A 16920-nucleotide genomic window follows, 5' to 3' on the forward strand; every position below is an offset into this window, starting at 1 on the left:
GGGCAGGAGGGTGTTGAGCTATGCCCAATGCCTGACTTGGAGCAATTGGAAGCCTCGTGGGGGTCAGCTGAGGTCTTCCCCACACTGCAAAATGGATGTACTCGTCCTGACGCTTAAACTTTACCTTGTCTTCTTAAGAACGGGTCCCTGGCTTACCTCATTGGTCATGTTAGATTTGTGTATGTTCATAGACTGTTCTGTGCAGGTGTAACAATTCCTTCTGGAGGATACGGGAAGTAAGGGGGCATGGGAGGGGCTCTAAGAGGAGGGGAGTTGATAGCATTGATGATTGTATAACCCCAACTGATGGGGTGGAACAACACAACTCTATGGGAAAGGAAGAGGGTGCAGATATTGGAGTGAAAAAAATACTCATTCGAGACTTTAATCAAGAAAAAAAAAGGTCTTTGGGTCTTGTCTAGGATATGCTGTGGAGCACGTCCTACCTTTGATATCTGAGTGGCCTTTGTCAGCCTTGGGTGTTTATTCTCTGAGCCATGGGGGTCTGTCTCATGGCAATGTGGACTGACCTATAGCCAGAATTCTGTTTTCAGAAGAGCCCAGTGGAAGCCTGGAATTGGCATAGCATCGGTCACTGTGTCATCTGACACGAGTATGAGTTCTCATAGCATCTGTTTACCATAGAAGATTGTGCTAGCTTGTGGCTTGCTGCAAGATTGAAGGTGTGAAGGCACCATCCTTGGTTTTCATTGCAGCAATGGTTGGCAAAGACACACAGAGACACACCCACAGCAAAGCTATTCCCCAGTGTGTTTTAGAGCCACATAGAAATCCCCAGGGACCTGAGTGGCAAAGGCGGAGTCAGACACAAAGCCCAGCTATCGGAGCACTTGTCGTGTTGTAGGACACGCCACCCCCCACCCCATTCTTGGGTTTCTCCTTCTACTCAGGAAGCTTTTGAGGCTCCACCAGTGAGTGGGTCTGTGCAACACATCTGTGCAGCAGCATGTGTTTTTGTCAAAGCCTAAGGCGCCCTAACCCTTGGGTGCAAGGTGCAAGAAGTTCTGCTCTGGAGGAAATGCTCTCTGCCCAGGTTGTGGAAACCTTGGACAACTTGTATCAGTGTGTGATGGGGGGAAGGGTTGGGGTGGCAAACTTCCAGTTTTGTATTATAGGGTCATGAGCTTGAAGAATGGCCATTGCAGTGAAACACTTCCCCCCAGGCCTTGGGTGTGGGTTGGGGTGGGGATGCATCTGCCACTTTGCAGGTGTCTCGTGTAACGCAGGTCTGCCCGCTGCATCTCATGGATGGCTGCAGCTAGTCTTAGTAGTCCTACGCCTTAGCTGGAACTGAAATCCAGCTTTTCCTCCAGCCGCTCCTGGTCTAGAACCTTCTAATTATGGAATATCTGATTGCTTGTGGGTTTACTATGTAGCATGTCTCTCCATTGGAGTTGAGTGGACCCTCCACTCAGTGAAAGGCAACAAGAAGTACAACCACGGCTTCAGGTAGTAAAGGTGCTCTGTTAACCACTTTAAGCAGTGCACACAGCGTCTCATTGTCCTCTCAGAATTGGTCTCCCAAACACCGTGAAGGGGGTTCTAGAAGTTTGGAGAAATCGGGTTCAGAGCAGGAATGGGATTTTCCACAATTTTCTTGAAGCGCTCCCTTCAGGCCTACCAGCCCTGTTGAGGCAAGCTGCCAAGCACTTGTAGCTATGCTGAGCTGAATCACCTCCACCACCACCCCACCGCCCTGCTGAGCCCCACCAGGATCTCTGCTCCGAGTGGCATCATCTAATGGCCACGTCATCCAGCTCAGTCGCTGGTTCTGTGAGGGCAACCTGGCGTGTGTGTGAGGAATCCTCATGCTTCGGGTGTCTGAGCTATCTCAAGTATAAGGTGGAAGAATTGCAGTGCCTTTTGGGGGAAGGAATTATGACTGGATGTGAGCATACTAATCCCACTCTGGGCAGAGCAGTTCATGGTCTGGGGGCCCACCCTACATAGACTCAGATGGAGATGTTTGCTGTGCTTTCTAAAGATCTTTTGATGACCATTTGGAATCAAGAGCCCCCCCAACCCCCTCAACCTATTTAGTTCATAGGCAAGGCAGAGTACAAATGGTGTGGCACCCCAAGGTTTGCACAGTAATCCTACTAAAGTGAACTGGAAAGGTCACGTAGCATGGTTGTGAAAGAAGGTCATCGGGGAGTCCTCTGCTGAGAGCAGAACTCCACAAGGACTAGGAGTTCATGGAGGATTAGAGAGGGTTGGGAGGGGAAACTGGGGAAATCCATGGAAAAGCTTCTGAGGATGGCTGCTGAGGGGACAGGATGAACTGATTCCCAAAGTATTAAGCTTCAAGGTCTCATCTGAAGATCTTAGTGTTCCCCTGATTGGGTGTGGAGAGCATGTTAATCTTCCTGGGACACTTTGGGGGAGGGCTGTGTTTGCAATAACATATCCTGCGGTATTCTTCCCATAATTCCAGGTGGGCGTTTCTAGGAAGCGTGAACAGAAGGAGGAAGCAGCCCAATAACCACACTCAGGAATGAATGCTGGAGCATTTGCAGTCCTACTGTTGAGGGGTTCCAATAAAGGAACAGCCTTAATTTAGAGGTGTCTCTATTCAGTTATAATCTGACTGCTAGGACCTAAAAGTGATTCTTTGATGGCAGTCCTGAGTACACATTTCAGTGCATCTTCAAAGGTAGAAATCCATGTATCACCTGTCTAAGATTCTAGCAAGTGTCGATAGACACAGGAAGCAAAGTTAATAGATTAATCGTAACTTCAAGACACCTAACATGCATTTCAATGTACATTCCTAAACATAAAAGAACCAGTATCAAAATTGATCATATAATATCCTGGTTACTATAACAAGATAATCAAAAGAAAGAAAACCAAAATTATCTTACCAAAATTTAGCATAATACCCTGGTTATCATGACAAGATTTACCACACCATTCAGACTACAACATCAAAGGGAACAATATGAAAAATAATCAAAGTATATTGAATAGTCAAAACTAATTGTAGTGCCTTCAACCTGGGAACAGGGGAGTACGTTCTAAAATTAATCACCATCAGAGACGTTCCCATAAGGGGAAGGTCAACAGGCAGGTCAACTTTCTAAGGGATGGAGAAACAGGCAGTTTACTTAGCACAAAAATGGAGTTTCTTTTGCTAGTCTGCCTCATTCCAAGCAGTTTGCATCAGTGAAAAGCAGCAGATGGGACTGGAGACTGCCCCTTCCCCAATATTTGCAAGAGAAAAGTGGAGAGTGAGCTCAAGACCCTGGTTTCCTCTGTCCCCTATCCCTGTCAACTCTAGAGCCATTGGACAGTACCACCTCTTTTGGTGATAACTGTCTTGGGCCAATGGTAGGAATAGTTCTTTGCTCGTTTCTGCCCTCTTTAAACATTGAGCAGTCCTAATTGTTTTGTCTGGTGACTACTCCTCCTCTGATGCCGAGGACGTCTTAAAAGCAATGTGTGGGTGTGTCAAGGGGTGTTGGTGTTAGTCTGGGTAGACTAGAAAAACCAAATTCATACTCTTATGTGTCTAAGAGTATGTAAAAGAGAAATTGAATACAGAGAAAACCGCTGAGCCCAGTCCAGATCAAGTCCATAAGTCTGATGTTAGCCCATATATCTGATACCAGTCTATAAATCCCTCTTCAGAATCAAGAAATACAGGCGATAATGCCGATTGCAGGAAGATCACAGGCCAAGTGGCTGGGGGAGGTCTTGTAGATGCAGTGCTGGCAGGGGTCTCCATGTGGCCCTTTGACCTCCAGGGTTCTAGCGTAGCACCATGTATGTTCTCAACGGGCATGTCTCACAGGGAGTATGTGTCCCACCTCCAGCGAGCTACTTAGTTCCTTATTGCCTCCTCCAAATGAGGTCATCAAATTGCGTCCTGATTTACAGGCTAAACTTCACCCCTTCACTCTTAAGTCTCAAATTGACAACAGATTATTTATGTAGCTACCGCAGGGCGAGTGTGGGGCGTAATTTATTGGAAATAGAGAACCATTATAGAGGCAAAGAACAGTGTGAAGGGGTGTGTGGCAGCCCCCAAGTAATGCTGCCAAAGTCTCCACCTAGTAATTTTTGGGGACATGCTGCTTACCTACCTTTTGGGCAGTTACTTCAAGGGAAGAGATGAATTAAAGAATTTGGACAGGATGGGGCTTTGCCAGTAGGGGTGGAAATATGGTGAATCTGGTGTTTGCAGGACTGATCTTCCAAGATGTGTGGAGATTGTTGATGGTCAATTTGCCAAGTAGCTGTCTTCCACATTTCCTGTCATAAGCAACTGCTTATGAGTGCTTCCAGTGCTTCATCAGCTTGGATAGAAACATATGAAACATTTCCGTTGGTAGTCCATCAATAATTCCTGGAGCCTGGTGTTTGACTGCCTTCAGGGCATCTTGAACTTACTCCTTCAATACTATTGGTACTTCCTCATATACTACCTTCTGAAATGGAATATTGACTAGTTCTTTTTGGAACAGTGACATTTTCCATCTTTTGATGCGTCTTGCATCATTCAATATTTTAGCTATGAGTAGGTATAGAAGAAAATCTACTTATCTCACACGATGTATAGATTGAGGTACAAGCAGTCAGGAGGAGGTCAGACTAAACTCAAGGAGGGTATATGTTATTCCAAAGTAAAAAAAGGGGGAAAGGGTGTGGGCAATAGTGAGAGGATGGCATTGGTCGGGTGGGAGGTAGCAGGGTACTAACCCATCCAGGGGGAAAGAGTATTGGTTATGTCTCCAGTGTTCACACATATCCAACCATGGCACACCAAACTGAGGGCAATGTAAGCATGAGGATGAATGTATGAAAAAATTGGGCTAGAGGGCTGGCCCCATGCAGAGCCCAGGTGGACACCCCCCCCCCCGACCTAGAAGAACATGCGAGAGACAACATTAAACCTACAGGTTTGGATGTGGGCCTTGCATATCATGCCCACATTGGAGCAAACCAAGAATGATAAAGGTAAGGTCCATCTGGGCCCCATATTAACTCACCAAGCACAGATGACGATGCCCCTACATGGAACTGTTAAGGCACAAAGAGGACAATAGGGCCAACAAGATCTCTTGACCTATGTCGCCTACCTGGAGCATACTGGGACAGGGAAATACTAGAGACAAGGTGGGGCAATAGTGCAGTCTGAACACCCTTCGCCCCTCCACACCAACCACCCCACACCGTGTGCAGTGGGCAAATCAAGAAGGGAATATAAGAGATTAGCAACTGGAGCAAAGCAAAGCCACCAATCTCCTAATGTGCCCCCAAAACATGCTTCAGGCTAGGAGTGTGGGGGAAGGCCAGCCCCCCAAAACTTAATCTCAGTTTCGATATTGGCAATTGTATGCTTAAAATATATGGATCATAATAAAGTAATAGAGATTACTGGGTGATGGAAGAGTGATTGAAATAATGGAATCAGACACATTTTATGGTAGCATGCTCACTTCAGCCCCGCCTGGTGGTGCCCGTCAAGATGGAAGACCAGAGGGGAAGAGAGGGGGGTGGCGAGGAGGACAAGGGGAAAGGGAACGGGGTAGGGAGGACCAGGGGCAAGGAACGGGGAATGGAGAAGGAGAGATTATTGCTAACACTACGATGAGAGCATGATAGAACTTCCTTGCAAGATGATTGAATTACCTTGCAAGACGTTGAGCCACATTACAAAAAGGAACACAAGAAACTCCGTTCTCAAGAAGAAATACAGTGACACTGAGGCCTAAGCCAAAATTGGACCATTGCCAAGAACCAACAAATGGTCAGGAGAGCCCCCCCAAAAAATGTGGGGCACACCGATAAGACTTGGCTGACATCAAAGAGCCGGCCAAGTTGCCTATTTCAACCCAAGTAGAGACACGGACTTTTCAGAGAGCTAGGAACCAAGGAGACATCAACTCCTGCTCTCTGCAACTCTACCCATGGTGAGTACACCGATGAAGGCAATGCTTACTGGAACTCTGATGCTGGACTATGATGTGTGTTGTGTGCTGCCCTTATACTCATACTTGCCCTGATATTCTTACACTTAGTGGTTTGAGTTAATTCTAAGATTATTAGGTTGTTTGGTATGTGTTTGCAGTGAATAAACAGAGCACTCGAAAATGGCTAAGAGCGTTAAGTAATTATTGATCGTGCCGCTCATGACACAATGGCGTAGTCGGCAGGATCCTAACCTTGTGATTCGAACCTAGCAATCAAGCCTCTCTGGATCGAGACTCACGGGACGTGACCCACCGAGGGAAGGGGCCTCTGAGACTGCAAGGTCGCTGGTGGCTACGTTCCATCCATAAGACGACTGATTCCATTGGCACCCAACCCGGGGAGCGATGCCCAAGCTGAGCTGTAGTCACCCCAGGCACAGAGGACCAGCAAACTCATATGGGAACATCGAGTCCGAGAAATCGGCGCCGCTGGCGGGGGTTATTCGCCAACTCTAGTACTAAGAGGAGCTGGAAATAACTGCCTTTCCCCGAAAGGGGGCGACGATGAGGTCAGTTTCTCATGCCTGTGTGTGTGGACCCGGTCAATGAGGTATAAATTTGAAGCAAAAATCCATTGCTACCAGCACACGATTAGGCCAACGCCACCAAACAATCTAATACTATATCACTTTTTGAGGAAATTACAGAAGTGGTTGTGGATTCAAAATCTGCACAATCATGATTTCCATGTTTAAAAAGGATAAACCTCAGGACCTGCCTCTTAGCAGCCCATGGGGTGAAGTGAAGCAAGCACTTAAGGATAAGAGTGCTTACAAGCCCAGATCTTTGAAAATAGACTTGGGAAATCCTAGGAATGTTAAACCAGTAATTGAAAGAGCTGAACCTAAGGAAGTGCCGTCCATTTTACTACAGGCATGTGACCAATTGCACAGTGACTTACAAAAAGGAAAAGAACCTAGTCACCCAGCACTCACAAAGGCTGAACCTAGGTGATTATCACCCATTTAAAGACTCAAACCCTGTAGACACTAACGAATATAGCCCAAGTACTGTCACAAAAGTGAGGAAAACCTAGCCCGCTGGGGAAATCCAACCAGACAGGAAGAGAGGCTAACAGAAGTGTCAGAATATGCCAGACAAGAGTATGTCAATAAGAGACCAGACTTAGCTCAGAAAGGAAAAACAGACATAGACCGCCTAGTTACTCTTTGGGACAAAGCAGCAAGCACAAAACAACTTGCTGGATGAGAGTTATGGAACATTATTTCTATTTGTGAGAGTCATGAGGTACAAGTTACTTTGAGGAGTTATTGTGAAATTCATCCACAGGATGTGTGTTGCCTATGATTCTGGGTGAGCCTGGCCTACCGCACGGTAGAGCCTTACATAGATGTCACGGTATACCGAGAAATTAAGGTGGCATACTCCCAAAGAAGGGACACAGGTTTTAAGAAAACTAGCCCTGCTTAAAATGATGTACGACAGTACTGTATGAACTCCCGCAGCACCCCTGCCAACACAGGCATTAAACAGGACTTTCTCACAGGTGCACCTGAGAACTTAAAATTAATCTATACTTCTGCCTTGCAAGGATGCAGAGCAGAGGGAGAAATGATGAGAGTGCTGCAGCTACAAAAAGACCTAGGTCTAAGAGAGATGAAACTCTCATTTTGGGCACACAGGACAAACCCACCGGTGGGAATTCAGAGGGGTGGTCCTCAGAAAACTCCACGATTTAAGCCCATATATAATACACAGCTACCACAAAGGCCACCCATTTTGGGTAATGAACCTGGGACCTGCAATCATTCTAGGAAGCCTCTACCTCCAGAATACAGGGGAGGCCTCCGGGTAAGACCTGGGGAAACAAGGGGCCAAAGGTGGATGGATTCAAGGTTCTGACCTGTGCAATCAGCTCCGTGGAGATGCAGAATCCCAAACCACCAGGGCTACAAGTCAAACAAACCAGCAGCCCGAGGAGATAAAGTGGGCTTTATGGGATAACAAAATCTACCCGAGAATCAAACCCTGCATAAATTCAGTGTCCCAGATAATAGATCATACTTAAACTTATATGATAGCAGGAAAAGAATATTTGGATAAATTTCTTATTGACACGGGCTCTCAAATTAGTAAACTAAAATAGAGTTAAGGGGAACGAACTGGTAGATATCAGAGGAATTACAGGAAATGTGTGGTAGTTTGTTATATAACAGATAAGATTTGGAGAATATATAACAAAGACATTAAAGGACAAATACCTGGAAGTATGGGATTACCAAGTAGTATAGGAATGGATTTAATACCTAAAATATTTCCAGAATGGATTAAAATCAAAAGGATTTAACAAGTTGCAATCATGTTAAGTGACGCCAAAACCACCCGTGGTGTAATTCCAAATCCCCAAGAGTTAGTCTGTGTCAAACAATACCCCTTAAATAGGGGCCACAGCCAGATCACAAACCAAAAAAAAAAAAACAGGAAAAAGGGAATATTGAAACAACATGCTACATTTAATTATAATTATCCGGTTTGGCCAGTTAAGAAACCAAATGAACAGTATAGACTAACCATAGATTACAGACAAATGAATGAGAAATCACCTAAAATTATAGGTAATCTGCTTGATTCATTGGGGATTATAAATTTGTTGTCAGCAGAAAAGAATAAATATGCGGCCATAGACATGTCCAATCATTTCTTTGCCATACCCCTAGCAGAAGAATGCCAGGAATACATTAGCTTTACTTGGGAAGGCAAACCATACAGATGATTTTAAGATTGCCACAGAGATATCTTAACAGCCTTGCAATAGCCAGGGGAAAAGACAAATTAAGGATAGATACCATAATGAAGGATGAATGTGCCATATGGAGGATATTCAAAAACCACCTGGAGATCCAAATTATAAACCGTGTAGCTTTTACACCCAGAGATTCCCATATTCTAGAAAAAGATAAAATAGTCAAGAAGAAGTCATATGGGCTTCCTACACAGCCACCCAACAGGCTGAAGCAAGGATCAAAGATCGGGAATGGGTGCTTAGGACACACATACCCTTTGCAAAAACAATTAGCCTTACCCCTGAACACATGACAGGAGTTAGACTGGATCCCAAACAGATCACTTGGAGATGGTATCTCCAACAGCTCACTATGAAGACCACAGGAACTCCAAGTACGATCCTGAAAACCTTGGCTGAGTTCGAAGTAGAGCCCCCTATTAATACCATAGGAGAACCAGAACACCCCGGTCCAAACATTGGGCAATGGGGTCCTGAGTGTTTGCTCCTGAACTCATAAATGCTTGGTTCACAGACTGATCCTCCATCATGCAATAACACGAGACATTATGGAGGAGGTAGCATTGATCAGGGTGAATGAGAACAAACTCCGAACCAGAGAGGGTAAGACTAAATCATCACAACATGTTGAACTAATAGCAGTGCAGTTGGCAATAACACAAAGCATAAAAGAAAATCCAAGTGCATACATTTGTTTTCAGACTCTTGAGCGGTCACTAATGGCATTGCCCTTTGATCTGGAAAATGGGCCGTTAGAGGTTTCAGAAGAATTATGTGTTAAAAGATAGAATAACCATTAAAAATACACACGTATGTGCCCATCAGAACAAAGGAAAACAAGTGGATGAGTGGAATGATAAGGCAGACCAGGCATCATAAATCCCAGTGGTTACAAGAGGCAAGATATATGTATGTATATATATATATATATCATACATATATTTTATATTCCAGAGAGAAGTTCCCATAACTAATTAAAAGTGAGGAGAGAGAATACAGGACACCAGTAACAGAGAAAGTGACACCCAAGTAGAAAGAAACACAATTAAGGGTATCCCAGGTTAATATACTAAGCATTCATGGAGTCTTGGGACAGGAAGGAACACATGCAGTCAGTATACAATTGGATAAGTGAAAGAAATTTAAGGGTCACTTGGCACAAAGTAGAGGAAGCTATAAGTAAATGCTCTATATGTAAAGATAGAATATCTAAATTCACTAGTCAAAGAGTGGGACGTGTACAAGTGGAGACCAGATTTAATCAATGCTTACAGATAGACTACAAAGGGCCGCTTACAATTTTAGAAAATCAGTACATTTGTGTATTTACCTCTTAATAATGTTAAACCCAGGGAAAACGCTGATACACACATGACAAAGAGATCATTAGATTGTTAGTGCATGCTTATGGGCCATGGGCGAGTATACAATCTGACCAGGGCTCCAATTTTAAAAATAAGAGAATGGAAAATGAATCGGGATATACAATGGACTAATCACTTGACCTATAGTCCACAAGCGGTGAGCCTTGTACAAAGGATTAATGGTTTGAAAAAAAGAAAAATTCAAAAAAGAATAATGGACACCTGTGTGATCGCGTGACCAGACGCATTACTGTTTCCCCGTGAACTAATAGGCCTTCATCCATAGATGAACTGTTCACCAAACCACAGGATATTTCACTATCATTTACAGAAATAAAAAAATATATATGCCCTACAAGGTTTGGATATTGAATAGAAACAACAATGTTTTAAAGGATGAAATTATAGCCCAAAATGATAATGACACGGTATGGACTATAAGTAATAAGGGAAACCTAAATTTATATGGAAGTAGGTCTACCCTAGAGAGTTAATATTCCTTTCCTCTCTTGCAGGGACTTCCACCGAGTGCTTCATGACATATAACTTATACTTATTCCCATTGTAATACCGATGGTTTTGGCCTGGCCTACTGAGAATTTTGGCACTCAGACTTTGTAGTGCTCATAGTCCCATTACTTTGCTGTGTACTTGCTGAGGTGTGTCATCCTCCCCCTGGGGATCCTACTTGGCACTCCTTTTGGTCCTGCTGTTCACCGGGCACTACAATTTTCCACAGCTGACAGTGCCCGAGCACAACCACTCCTGACTGTCGCCCTATTACCAAGTATATCATTTGCATCATAGATACCTGGCTGGAATCTTCAAGTTAAGACCTTTGAACAATCTCCGATCCTGGATTCATGTCAGCCACCAATTTGAGAGCGAGGATCCCCCGGAGACGAGCATAAACTTGGAAATCTTCGAAGCTCACCTTCTCCAGGAGCTGGACCAATCACTACACCATATACCGCTTCTAGCCACAATAGCTACTAGTGAATCCTTTGATGTTTATCTGGAACATCATCTTCGCCATGTGGCTGACCAGATAATGTTCAATAGAACTTTAGGATATATCCCTTCATCTCATTTGCTCACCTGGCATGCTTACCTCACTAAAGCTCTAATACCACATCTCTAAAAAATTAAACAACTAACCCAGGAGCAAGCACACCAAGAAGAACACGATGATGGCCCTTCCAAATCTCCCAAGCTTGCTGACTTTGACATTAATGACCTCCTGCCTCCCATTGATGCCGATGAACTTATATGTTCCATCGGACTTGATGATCTTTTGTGCTTTATGAATCCGGGGATGACTCAAAAGAACCCAAGCCCAGCCCCAAAAGACAACGTACATAAATCACCCATGGAATGGTAACATCATTCGAGATCTTTGAAGATCCCAGCGAAATAAAGGTAACGGATGAAGACATTTTATCTAAAACTTTAGCTATTACGGATATTGACTGGGACAATGAGCATACTGACCCTCATCAGTCTTGCGCGTGGTCCATGTGGAAAGAATGGTGTCACCGCGTGCTGTGGAGATATAAACTATAGGTACAGTAATGTCCCAATTTATAAAAATTTCTCCACACTGAACTGCTAAATGGACCTCAATAAATGTAGCTTACCACATTTCTTGCAACATGAACTTCATGTTCAGAAGTTTTACCAAGAAATGCCCAGCTTATGTGCCCCACATCTCTCATATTCACTGTTTAACAACAGCTATGTAAAATTTGAAGTTTCCCCGGACACCTGCTTAGATTTCATCCACAAAATATCCTTAGGACTCTTTAACAGGTACCATTTGTTTTGGTCCTCTTGCATGCCTAAAATGTTAAACATGGACACTAAAGAAGGGGCAGAACATGAGAGCATCTCTCCAACAACCATGGATACGGAAGAAGGAGATGAGGTAACAGAAGAAAGCACCACCACACCATCTGTTACCACTGAGTTTGAAATACCTGATCCCAAACCTCACTTTGGCTTTGAAAAAGTACCTGTGCCTTGGGGATATTTCGAGGATTATACAATTATTAACAGAGACACAAAAGTCACCATCTTTAAATTGACTGAATTTCCCAACTTCTACACCTTTGGAAACTTTTGTATTCACGGTGGCGCACGTTGTGCCGCTTTAAAATGGATGATGCATTTTCATCTGAGAACTATTTTAAGGAGGATCGGAACTACTATAATTGCACCACTGAAATTTTACCTCACATGAGTATTCACAAAGACCCTGACCATAGTACCCATGAAATCTCTGAAACACTTTTATACCACCCCCCCCCCCGGAGGCATATACACATGTGCTAACCTTAGCCATGTCAGTACTGTAGTCCTCATCGATAAGAGCATATTTAATGTCACTGTGAGTACAGGTGGAGGGACCCAGCCCCGGGACAAATTGCAAGTCTATAAGGTCAAAACATGTGCAGCAATAAATACTACTAACATAAAATTTAGGCTGATGGATAGTTATTATAATGATTGGCAACCGTTTCCACAAACACCGCCTTTGCTTAGAAATTGGGACCCCCCCCCAGGTATCCAGTTGAGATAATTGCCAGATGTATAGCATATGGTGATCTAGATAATTGGGAATAAAAATGAAACAAAAATTATACACGGGGACCGGATAATACATTAACTGAAGCATATATACAAATGCTGCCAGCTACAACCACAATGGGGATCAGTTTTATGTTACTGATAATGATGATGATATGGAGAATATAAAAAGAAAAATTTAGGTATTCAATATAAAGGATGAGGCTGGACGACCCTCATTTTTTGTAGGCTTAATGTGGATTCCAAATTACTAACCCATTATTGCTGGAATAGTATAACATATAAGGGACGTGCCTCTAGTAAGCAGGTCCACATTTGGACTTGTACATGTGGAACTACTTTTGAGGAAATTCATGCCACCCCTCTCGTATTAAACAGTTTACATTACCTATAGGAAAAAACGCAAATTTACCTGTCATGTTGAAGATCCCAAGACTGACTTATCATGTTGGTCCCACATCCAAATTAAAACACCAAACATATGAATGGTGGGATAACTGGCGGTTTAAAACTAATTTAAAGACTTAAGATTAATGATCATATAAATATTCCATTGTTATATGATGGATTACAGTGGATGAATGAAATCTGGACAATTAAGCATACTATAATTGGAGAAAGGGAATGGATATTACCCATCTGGATTGTGCCGATTTCGTGGGACAAATGCTATGTATCCAGCAACAGCGTTGGACCATGTAGAATACGTAGAGGCTGTTTGAATCCGACCCATTGCCTGATAACAGAACATTACTGAAACAAACGGACTACTGATAAGACAAGCCCACCGCCATTCGCTTCAAGAGCACCAACTTCCCTGCCTACCTGTGACCAGCCAAAGCTGATATATCTTAAACCTAAGTTGTTTAGAATTCAATATACATTCTACATTGTAGATTTCAAGATAAAAAATACATTCCCTGTTGTTCACCATGTGTTAATAATGTCCAACTACCTGAAATCCCCAGACAATCACTGACGGGGTATCTAGACAGCTGTCTCTAGGTATGCTTGCAGAGCCAAATTTTGGCATTGCAGATTTAGCATGGGATGCTGCCCAACAGGCAAAAATCCAAGATATAAAAATTTAAGATGACAAATCTGGAACACCTAAAAGACAGCATTTTAAATTTACAGAAGACCATACACGATTTGTCTGGACTGCTAACCTCTTCCCTTGAAAAAGCCAAAAAGACTGTTGCTAATCTTCAACAAGAAGTTAGTTACATTCAACCTTCCATCAAAAGACTAGGTGAGCTCAATGAAACACTGTCCACTGCTATCAAATCCTTTAAGATGAAATCCAGATGTGAGTACTTGCAGCAACAACTGACTGCCTCCTGGAACCATATTAGAAAGTTGGTTATTTTTAAAACCAGATTCTCCACTAAAGGTAATGTGAAGGTTAAATTGGGCATCACACAACCCAGTGGCTGTGACTCAGTGCGCACCTGCACTATTACAGTGCTTGCATTTACCAATAGACAACCTATATTGGGTTACGAAGTTAAACCCCATACCTTATAAAGTGTGGGGTGACTCATTCTCAAAGATACTAAACTATATGTAGGTGGACTTATCATAGACAAGGGATAATTTCATATTTGAGATGAAGAAACATTACTCACACACCAAGATATACAACATTCTCTGGACATGGCAACAGCCTATAGAACCACGGGAGTCCAAAATCTAGGACACTTCCAATGGCTTTGTTGTAACACTGAACTTAGTATCATCGTGTCACAAGAAACAATACATTGCTCGATTGCACAGTTGCCTATTTTTGAATAATGTCATTAACATTACAAAGAACAATAGTTCTATTCTCACATGGACACCACACATTTTATCAGAGCACATCATTCCAAATATTGATTTAGGATATCATAGTCCCACATATCTTACAAACTGATCAAGAACTAGCCATAAACCATTTATGAGATAAAACTAATCATTTAGCTAAACATATGGCCAAAGATCTCAAATTGGCTAAAATCCCTGATCATATTTTGGAAACTAAATACTTTTTAGATGTCACTCCAAAACTCTCTGACTGACTGGGCAACAGCCTGGAAGACATTGTTTTTCCCGGATAAATAATACGTGTAAGGGTAATGTTGGCAGCCTGTTTAGATCTCTGCTTATTCGAAATAAAACAAATTTTGGAGATCTTTTTTTCTAATTTTGGTCATGGGATGTTCACTTTTTTATTAATATACTTGCTATGATATTTTTTCTCATTTTATTTGCATTCTTGTGTAAAAAAATTTTTTGTTAAGAAGTTTTAGTTCCCAGAAGCGTTCTTGATTTTTGTGTTCCCTGGAACCTGGGGGTGGATATGATGAGAGCATTATAAAACTTCCTTACAAGACGATTGAACCACCTTGCAATATGAACCACATTACGAAAAGCTACACAAGAAACTCCATTCTCAAGAAGAAATACAGCGGCACTCAGGCCTAACTCCAAATTGGACCATTGCCGAGAACCAACAGATGGTCAAGAGAGCCACCCCCAAAAGTGTGGGGAGCCCCAATAAGACTTGTGTGACATCAAATAGCCAGCCAAGTTCCCTATTTAAACCCCGGTGGAGACACGGACTTTTCAGAGAGCTAGGAACCAAGGATGCATCAACTCCTGCTCTCTGCAACTCTACCCGGGTGAGTACGCCAATGAAAGAATGCTTATTCGGACTATGATGTGTGTTGTGTGTTGCCCGTATACACATACTTTCCCTGATATCTTTACACGTAGTAGTTTGAGGTAATTTTAAGATTATTAGGTTTTTTGGTGTGTGTTTGCAGTGAATAAACTGAGCATTTGAAAATGTCTTAAGAGTGTTAACTAGTAATTAAGTAAAAAGTCTCAAGATGGCCTTACAAACACTGTTTTCATAATTCTCAATACATCACACATAGAGGCGACAGCATTAGGTAGAAGAAAAAGTGTAATCTCTAGTACAAAAAGGATACCTGGTGGTTCTCTTGGGGAAGCACTGGACTGTTTTAACTACTAAGCCAAAGGTCTAAGGGAGAAAACTAAGGCTGCCTGTTCCTGCACCTGGAGGAATGTCACTCGGTTTGTTTCTCTTCTCAGCCAGGTTTAACAGTGTCCCACTCATGGTCCCATTCCCACTTCCGTAGTCCCTTATGAAACTCAAAAAAACTCACTGCTACCAAGTCAATGTTTACTCATGGCAACCCTGTAAGTTTGGGTCAAACTGCTCTTGATTTTGTGAGAGTAACGATGGCAGTAGAAAGCCTCATCTTTTTGCCATGGAGTGGTTGATGGTTTCTAACTACGGAACTTGTAGTTAGCAGCCCAATGCCTAACTACTACACAACCAGGGCTCCTAAGGTGAACTGATCCATCACCAGTCAGGCTTTTTTGAGCATTTTCTTTGCCCTCCCATAAGACCCGTATCCCAGCAACCCCCCCCCACACACACACCATTAAGACTTTTATCATCATCTCCCTCATCCAGATTATGTGTCTTTGCCTTGCCTTTGCACTGTTTAAGACTTGGTAAACGTTCTCCTTAAATGATCTTTGGAGACTGAAGGTCTCTTTTGCACCCTAACCACTTATCTGCTGGTTTTGTTACGCTATCACAATGTCCACACAGAGCTTACTTTATTCGTCATTATGAAGTTTATTAGGGAAATTGTTAAGTGGCATCAAGTTGGTTCTGCCTCATAGCACCACCTGGCCCTGTGACAGCCTCGCAAATGTTCTTACATTGTAAGCCCATTGTTGTAGTGACTGTGTCAATCCATCTTGTTAAGAGTTTTCCTCTTCTTTTTTTTTTTTTAACTTCCCCTCCATTTTACCAAGCATGTTCTCCTCCAGGGACTGGTTTTCCCTGATAACATGTCCGGGTTACTTTCAGGTTCAGAAAGAGCAATTCTCTGAATAGTAACACATTTTCTCAGTCATGCTGACTAACATGGTTCTCTCTGGTGTTCAGTCTCTCAGCCATATGACACTTTGACCTCAACCCTGATAGGGTAGGTGCTAACAAAGCCTCTTTAGTACTACCACATGCCCAAAGGATGCCCCACTCTGCAAGCCAGCCTCTCCAAAGGCACTGGACTTTGTCTTCCTTAATCCAGCAAGTCTGCCACTATGTCCCATGGCCTTTATGCCTCTGCTTCTATTACTGCCTCTTGTCTACATGGAGATCTTGAGGTCCGAAACATGTTCTTCA

The sequence above is a fragment of the Tenrec ecaudatus genome, chromosome X, assembly GCF_050624435.1.
Source record: "Tenrec ecaudatus isolate mTenEca1 chromosome X, mTenEca1.hap1, whole genome shotgun sequence".
In the NCBI taxonomy this organism is placed as follows: Eukaryota; Metazoa; Chordata; class Mammalia; order Afrosoricida; family Tenrecidae; genus Tenrec; species Tenrec ecaudatus.